This window comes from Dasypus novemcinctus, chromosome 5 (genome assembly GCF_030445035.2).
Source record: "Dasypus novemcinctus isolate mDasNov1 chromosome 5, mDasNov1.1.hap2, whole genome shotgun sequence".
NCBI classification, from domain to species: Eukaryota; Metazoa; Chordata; class Mammalia; order Cingulata; family Dasypodidae; genus Dasypus; species Dasypus novemcinctus.
This window is the reverse complement of record NC_080677.1, coordinates 103,512,073-103,518,988: the sequence shown is the minus strand read 5'-3', so window position 1 is coordinate 103,518,988 and position 6,916 is coordinate 103,512,073.

Genomic DNA, 6,916 nt, shown 5'->3' with positions numbered 1-6,916 from the left:
TTTAAAAGATTTATTTATTTATTTAATTTCCCCCCCTCCCCTGGTTGTCTGTTCTTGGTGTCTATTCGCTGCGTCTTGTTTCTTTGTCCGCTTCTGTTGTCGTCAGCGGCAAGGGAAGTGTGGGCGGCGCCATTCCTGGGCAGGCTGCACTTTCTTTTCACGCTGGGCGGCTTTCCTCACGGGCGCACTCCTTGCACGTGGGGCTCCCCCACGCGGGGACACCCTTGCGTGGCACGGCACTCCTTGCGCGCATCAGCACTGCGCATGGCCAGCTCCACACGAGTCAAGGAGGCCCGGGGTTTGAACCGCAGACCTCCCATATGGTAGACGGACGCCCTAACCACTGGGCCAAAGTCCGTTTCCCCTGAACACATTTATATACCTTATATATATATGTCCAGGTGAACTTCCTCCCATGTATCCCCCATCACTGACACCCCACACCAATGATCCTCCTCTTCCCCAACTGTAATTCTTCTGTGACCCAAAGCCTCTTCAAAACTGAAGCCAATGAAATAGCCAAATACAATTAATAGGAAAATGAAATCATCTTTATCATTCATTTCAAATCAAGTGGATACGGTTGGCAAAATTTTTGCATTTCACTTTTGCTTTGTTTATATTTTTTTATTTAGTAAACTGCCTCATTTTCCTTTATTCTGTGTTCCCAACATTAGTACCTCATCTTTAAGTCAAATATAGTATTTCAACAACCACTAATTCTAGATGCTGCTGATGAGGGTTTTATTATGTGTGAATATGCATTAATAAATTACTGGCCAAAAGTTCCATCAAGTGGAATATCAAAGACAGGTATTACATATGTGGAGTTTGGAAACTTTTGTTTTCAGTATATACAGAGATTTTTAGTGAGTCACTTAACTCTACTGCACCTCAGTTATGAGATTCAATTATAAGCAATTGTGGTGAGAATAGATATCAACATTTCACTCAAATCTTCAACTCTACTATCAAGAATTTGTTGCATACTTGCCATTTGTCAAACACAAATATACTTTTTCATCTTATTAATGTGTGTGTGCACTGTCTCCCCAGATAAGATAGCATTTCCTCGGAAACAACAACTGTGACCTTTTCTTCTCTTACATTACTAGCTCAGCATCTTGCCCATAGATGTTTTAAATAAAAATTGTTTATGTCTATTTAACTCTTCCATTTCCTCATCTTTTCATTATGTTAATTATTAAAACTGTTGCTACTTGCCATAAAGACAGAGTTAATTGTTGACATTTTAATGGTACAAAAACCATGTGTTTTGTTTTATTTTCATCTGCTAAATATTCTATACTTTTTCAGATAATTTCATATTTCCAACTGATACCTGCAAACTTGACCTCCACCAAGTCTTTACCATAAATCACTTAGCACAGACTATCTGGCCCTAGGTAAACAAAGGGCTTAGAGGTTACCTCTCAGCTCCCAGGAGCTGGTTCAGGACCAAAACTTTGTTGAGCACCATGTAAACAATCTGGACTTTCTGAGTTAATCTTTTGCTGCATACAGTCTACCAAAACAAGCTCACATTAAATTCATTGGGAGAGTTGCTAGGTTGAGATCCAAAATCTAAGAAATAAAAATCTGTTTAAGGAACAGTCTTAAAGCACTTACCCTTTGATAGCTTTATATGGGGTATGTAAACTGTAATCCCATACATTTATAACATGTAGTTGGTGCTAGACAACACTATGTTGGGTTCCATCCATGCAAACAAATGAGTGAGATAATGTTCCTGTCCTCAGGTGCTATATATTAGGAAAATAACAGCATATTAACAAAATCAAACAAAAAGTAAAAGACAATAAATCCTAATACAAGATACAAAAAAAACTCCAAGAAAGAGGGTTTGATTTTTTCATAAATCAAGAGTACTTAACTGAGAAGGCAGGTCTGAAGAAGGTGTAGAACATTAGTTCTCAAAGTTTGTTCCATGGACCCTTTCAGCCAATCAATAAAGTCACAACTATTTTCACAACAGTATAACACTAAAAATTATTTGTCTTTTTCACTTGATGGCATAAAAACAATGGTGGATATAGCTGATGGCACCTCAGAACGAATCAAGGCAGATGTGCCAAATTAGCAGTCATTGTATTTTTTTACCAACACAAAGTCACAGTGTGAAAAAAAAATCCACTTTCACTTAAGATGATTCTTGATCTTGATGAATCAAATTTATTGATTTATTTCAATGTCAAGTCTTGAGTTCATGTCATTTTAATACATAGAGTAATAAAAAGAGAAATATTAATAACAATAGTAAAGTATCTGCTAGATACCATAAAGTACAATGCTAGTGTGAAGGAAAAACACTTGTGAAATTGAGTTGTAAGCTTAATTAGCCACTGTGTTTTCCATGGAACACCTTTTTTGTTTTGCTTGAAAGACTGACTAACAGGCAGGATATAGTTATTCTGACTTGATTATTTGGCAACCACTGTCTCAGAAATGAATCCCCGTAAGGAAAAAATAAGAAATGATAGTATTTGTTACAAATGATCAAAATTAAAGCTTTCACAGAAAAATGGGAATTTTGGAGAGTTTTATTTGTAATTGTGACCTTGTCAGCATTCCAGGAGTTAAAATAGTTTTCTGATAAAATCAGTGAAAATATTAATGAATGATTTTTTTAAAAATATTATATCATGAAATGTGACATTTGGAAGATCTTTGTAACTCAGAGTTCAATATTTTCCAAACCCTGTCAGTTTGCAATTAACAAATGTTTTACCACAGTATAAAATGGATCACCATCTTTTTTTAAGGTTTTGACATTGGTTTCCACGTTGCCCTATATTTTAGGCTTTTGTTACAGAAACAACTCATTTGTGTTTCCGATCTCAGTATTTGTAGGGATAGGCTAGATTACAATACTAATAACCCCCAAACTCAGTGACTTGAAACACTAAAAGTTAATTTCTCACACAAAATTTGGTATGTCTCCAAGCAATTCTATAGGAAAACTGTCCTCCAAAACTTTATTCATGCTAATGGAGTTTTCACCATCTGCAGTTATGCTACATGAAATTTTGTATGAAACTATTCACTTTTGTTCATAGTCCATTGGCTATTACTATTGACGAGGTCCTGTAATTTCAGGGACTGGGAAATGTAAAGGAACAAATGAATTAGTGAGCATTATTGCCTCTAATACTATTATGTTCTTGATATATTATATAACACTATCTAGTCCTCTCAGCAATATTCATTATAAACTATGGTGTATTTTTATACCTTCAAAGTTGATGGTGCAGTTGGTAATTATGGATTAGAAATTCTTTTGTGTGTGTGAAGTTTATAGAACTCTTCAGCAACTTCATGTGTGACTTTAGTTTCATAAACATTATGCTTTATTGTCATTCAAATTACATTAGAAAAATAAGTATGGAATCTATGGCTACTTGTGTTTGATGCAATAGAGAGAAATAACTTGAAAAGAATTTCCATAAAAATTTAAATAATGTGTAGTTTAATATTATGCAGCCCTCAAGCTTAAAATCTACTTCATGATCAAAGAGTAGCTAACTGCACATTGAAGTAGCACTATAAGAAAATCCATGAATAAAATTCAAAGACTATTTTTATTTTGAAAGTCAAAAAATATGTAAGTTTAGTGAGAATCAACAAGTGATAGGATAATGTATTGGTTTAGCCTAAGGACAGAGTGCAAAAATGCAGTATGCACACACAAAAAATGACAGTATAATCTTAGATTTTCAAATATTTTCATTTGCTATTTTTCCTTACTGACAATAAGCAAATGCATACGCAATTATAGAATGTATATATTTTCAGAGAAATGCTTACAGTTTTAAAGCATATGACATTGGAAATGCTATTAAATTACCAATAAATTTATTAGCAAATTTCTCTTCCTTGCTATGGAGACCAATTTAGCAACATAAGCCTACATGTATGTATAACTTGTATATCAAAGAGTCTATCTTCAGGTGCTATAGTACTCAGAAAAAATTAAAAAATAGATTATTCAGCAATTTTGCACAGCAGTAAGACTTGGCTATACTGTATAAGTCCTTCTGAAGGAAATAAAAAGCGTTAATTAAAAAAATTTAAGTTATGCTATCTGGGCCATTAAAATGACAAAACGACTCTAGTTTGATATAGTTGATAATGCACTTCTCTATTTTGTAGGTAACTATGAAAACTTTTTTTTTATTATCCATACTTCACACTCATTGCCAGTACAAATTTGAATTAAAAAGAGCGGGGCAGGTGAAGAACACTTAAGAAAGACTTTAGAAAACTACCATTTTAAGTACCTAGTACTTGATATTTTACTAGCAATATGAACACTGGAAACAATCATTGTCTCTGATAAAAAGAATTATATCTTATTAAAGGTAAAAATTAAAGTGAGCCTGCAAAATGAATTGAGCATAATTTCTTATTGCAATACTGTAATTTCTGCTTATAATGAGATTGGACATTATTTTGGTTATTAGAAATGAAGGTTGGAACTGTATGAGGACATTTTATAGGAAAATAAATAATTTCACATCTAAGTACATAACAGATGTAATATATTAAAAAACATATGTTTAGAATTTAGTTGGAGAGTAAATCCATATATATTTTTTAATGTTATTACAAAAGTGCAGGATAAAATGCTTCGGCCACGTTAAATTGTGAAGCAGCAAAGTGAATAGACATACCACTGGACCTGTTTCCAACTTTATTTTTGGCTCTGGGAGGCAATTCCTATAACAGCTTCCATAAAATTCAGAGTCAGATAATTCAACCTTTGGAAGTTTGGAGCGAGGGAGGGAACAGGTGCTTGGGCATCAGAAGTGGGTAGAGAATTCTGATCCACATTCCATTAATTCTGTTAATTCTATTAATGATGGGAAATCTGACACTATTGGGCAGAAACTGCAACCAGTTCTCCTTGGGCTTTCTTGTGCAATGAGTGTCAGATTCATGAAGGGTTCATGACTAGCCTCAGTCTCCTGGTTCTTTGGGTTTCTATTTAGAATTATTAAAAAATCACACTAGAGCTAGAGAAAACTGGGTTGTTTCCCTGTATGTTTGTTTCCTTCATTTAAGCTCTCCAAAAGGCAGAACCTTTGGCTTTCAAAGCAAAGTCATGTGATCCTAAGAAGTTGTGGGTGAGGAGGGTTTAACAGCAAAAGAATAAAAGCTAAATTAAAGATACGTTGTTTCATTGCTCACCATCCTGGGATACCAGCACTTGGCCTTGCAGGACCTTCTGAGGAGATTTATGAAATGCATGTCAGATACACATGCCCAGGGTATGTAATCATCAGCTTCTGTCTTCCATTGCTCAAGAGTAATCCCATAGGTATTAACAGCCCACCTTCAGTTTAGGTGTACATTTGTGAGTGTCCAGGTCACTCGAGGAGTTCCAAATTGTGTCCTCAAAAAAGTCTTGGAGAAGGAAGCTAGAGGAAGCCCTTGCCTGAGGCAAGACAATGTTCAGTGAGGTGTGAGGTCCAGGGAAGTCTTCAAGGAACTACAGCAGAGGCCAAGTAAGAGATGTAGCCCAGAGGATTTGAAGTGATGCAGAAGAGGTTCCTATATATTGGTTTAATCTAAAAATGAGCAGAATTAAAGTGCTAGGAAAGAATAGGAATGGGAGGGAAATGAGGAAAGAGAGGTTCCAGGACTGATTCCTAAATATAACAATTATTCTGTCACCAAGTCTTTGAGGTTTTTTTCCTTCACATGCTAGACAGTGTAGGTTTTGCCTTGGAGAATACATATACACTCTTAAACTTGCAATATACCTGAATTTAATATCTTAATATGCTACATAATTGGAGAGGAAAACATCATTAAAGAGCACTGTTGGAGAATGATACATCCTGGATAGTTTAACGTTCTGGCTAATTGAAAACAGAAAGATATATTGTGTAAAGTTCCCTAGAGTGATTATTCTCCCTCCAGAAATAGTAAAAGGAGCATGGAACTTGGACTTAAAAAATCCTTAGATCTGTACTTCTGTCTTAACACCTATGGTCGTATGACCTTTGGCAGTCTCTAACATCTTTGACTCTGAATGTCTTTATCTATAAAACTGCTTGCAAATGTTACTAATCAATATGGCATCAGATGTGATGATCTATTTGAAGATGTTGTCCATCTGGACCATTTGCCTTGATTATTATGACTTCCCATGTTTCAGAGACTACAGTTAAACATTGTTAGCTTTGCTAACAAATTTCTAATGGGTCTTTAGTCTATGACTAACTAAGGATGCCAGCTGCAATAGCTCTGCTTTCTGCCACCCTCTGAAGAGCATACAGGCAATTTAAGTAATCTCCCCACACTCATGAAATTTTGCAGCCAGTTGGTCATTCTTGACCTACACTCATAACACTTCTTTCCTCAATTATGCACATTTGCCTCTTAACATAGTTTTTAACAAGTCTTTTAAATGGTTATGTCCTTGCTTATTCTTTTTTGTCTTCTATGGACTCCCTCACTGTCAGAATGTTATTCCAATTCTTTAAAGAATCATTCCATCATCTTTTCTCCAGTGTTCTGTATAGACTTTGGCTGACAATAATTCTCTCAACAAACTAAGTACAAAAATTTTGGATATTTGAACAATTTCTTACCTTGTATGAATTACATAATAACTGATTTTCTCTTTTTCAGTTCTCAAAGTATTTTAACTTAAGTGCAGCTACTTAAATACAATATCCCACTGCAGAAATTTCAACATGTTAAATACTTCAAAGCTAACTAACCACACTCAAAGCATGCCAGACTTTCCTGCATATCTTTCCACAGGACCAACAGATATCTCACCCCAACACTGGATGCTCTGAGAAGTTATCACTGAGTTTATTATAATAAGATATAGGCTTCCACTAAAACTTTGCTTTAAGATACTTAGAGATATGTATTTTATCTC